Here is a 2,604-nt window from a genome sequence, read left to right as displayed (position 1 = left end):
GAATAAAAGAAAATAGCGCCACCTTTTAGCGGAACAGAACAAATGCATGCAGCTCTTCTCTGAAATAATTATACCTATTACGGTTAAAACCATTGGTTCGTACAGAACTATCGATGACGCAGATGGAATAAAATTTTTCGTCGAACCACTTGTTTCAGATCAAATAGAAACAATTAAAATCTGACCTAATTCTATAAAATAAGTTGTTTCGTTATATTTAGTCAATTTAGGATTTCCTAATTTTGTTCTGCTCGGTCTATAAAAATAATTGGTTTCTTATTTCATTGTAGAATATATTAGAATCTTTCTGGTTATCTACGCTAATGTAAGATTAAATCGCTGTTTTCCTGACTTAAAGATGTAATAAAGCAACTTACTTGTCTTAAACTAATTGTTCTAGTTGTAATAATTTTGTTTTGAGTTCACTTGCTGATTATAACTATTATTTTATTAAACGTTATGACTTTGTACAGCAAAGAAAATTATTTTAAAATCTGATGCAACATTTTGATCAGTAGTTCTATTAGGCTTCGTATGATCTAGCAGTTAGGGGTCGCTTTTCTCGCAATTTGTGGATCACAGGTTCGAATCCTCATCACCCACCATATACTCGCTCTTTCGGTCATTGAAGCGTTATAATGTGATGGTCAATCCATCTATTTATTGGTAAGAGTAACTCAAGAATTGGGTTTTGGGTGGTGTTGGTTCTCGTCTATTGCTGGTTCGGCATGGCCAGGTGGTTAAGGTACTCGACTCGTAACCTGAGGATCGCAGGCTCGAATCCCCATCACACCAAACATGCTCGCCCTTTCAGCCGTGGGGGAGTTATAAAGTTACGGTCAATTCCACTATTCGTTGGTAAAATAGTAGCACAAGAGTTGACGGTGGGTGGAGATGACTACCTGCCTTCCCTGTAGTCTTACACTGCTATATTAAGAACGTCTAGCACAGATAGCCCTCGTGTAGCTTTGCGCGAAATTCACAAAAAGAAACGACAAAAACTTATTATATTAACTGTAGCTTGTAATAAAATAATTGTTATTGTTTGTAAGAGTGGTACTCCAGCTCTAATTTGTAGTATTCATAATTGTGCAAGTTAAAAGTTTTCAGGACACAACATAGTCTTTCGCCTACAAGTAACCTGATGCATAAATAGCTCCGATTTATATAAGTCAATAATCCTATGGTTAAAGATATCTTTGTAAACTTCACGTGCTCATTCTTGATTTCGTTTTAAGTTGTTATGTAGACACTTGTTTTGATAGTTAGGGTTAGGGGATTCAAGGGGTACTGAAGTCATGTGCTTGAAAAATCATTGACTTATTTGAATAATGATTGACTTTTATGTACAGGTGTGAGTACACAAGAAAGGAAACATTAACGGAATTTATGTTTCGTTTATTATTTTATTCGATAAACAAAACTTCTTAAAGCACGTTCGTGTTGATTTTCGTTTCAGTTAGGGTTAAATTTCCTGTATATGGTAGTATATAGCAGAAATATTTCTCTATCAAAATGATTATGGTTTGAACGAATTATTCTAAGCGGAATGAGATTTCACAATTACTATGATGAAAATCGTACATTGAATGCAACTGTTATTTTTCTTTGCTTGTCATGCGAATATGTAAATTATTTTTATCACTTTCCTAATTTTCGAAATAGCTTCAATATTGCTACGAAGCCGCTGCCATCTTTTAACGTCTTTAGTAACTATTTTTATATGTGACACATCGTGTTCTGATCAGCTGATTCACTCGATAATTCTGAAAAGATATGTCGCTTTCTTTTGTAGTCGTACAAATTTATTTGGCTTACAAATAGTTATGCCAAATAATTTTTCACCCCCTCCGAACTCCTGACTTCACGAATAATTATTTTTCTTTATCTGGAGTTTGTCGGTTTGGTTGAAAATTAAACGGATACTTATTTATACATTGTACTGTACCTAGCACTTTAACTACAATCATTGTTTACGAAGCCGAGTTTTTAGTGAACCAGTTCAGACAACTCTTGCTTGCTAGCACAAAGTGTTTACCAATTACGAATTTTCACAAATACTTTGTTTAAAGTTACAATAGACCTTTCTATATTTATTGTCGCAAGTCTCTTTTTCTCGTGTGTTTTATAACATTTGTAAATTATAATCATAACTTTTTATTGTGTAATATTACAATACCATGACGATTTTGATAAAACACTAGTTGATTAAGGATTTATTGGTATGGATATTTTGTTAGGACACTACCAATTAGCTTCTTGGCTTGATAATTAAGGTGTATAATGTAAGTAGGCAGATAAAAAGAAATTAGTGAAAAGTTATAAACATATCGCCACCAGTACTGTGGGATCTCTCTCTGGTGTTCAGGATACGTACCCTGGAGGGTCAGGCTCTCTTTGATCTCTTCCTCCCTCCTGTACTTTTGTGGTCATGCAGTATTTGATGGTGGTAGTTACTGCATTTTTGGGTCAGAGTGGGCTGAATTTACTCCGACCCTTTTCAGGACATTGTTCATGTATTGATATACATGTATAGATATTGTTTTGCCCTATCAGTAAGATGTCTAGTTTGTTGGTGGCACTTGTTTTTACATTATATTTTTA

Source organism: Tachypleus tridentatus, chromosome 2, assembly GCF_004210375.1.
Source record: "Tachypleus tridentatus isolate NWPU-2018 chromosome 2, ASM421037v1, whole genome shotgun sequence".
Lineage (NCBI taxonomy): Eukaryota > Metazoa > Arthropoda > Merostomata > Xiphosura > Limulidae > Tachypleus > Tachypleus tridentatus.
The sequence above is the reverse complement of the archived record's forward strand: the minus strand, read 5'-3'. Positions refer to the sequence as shown.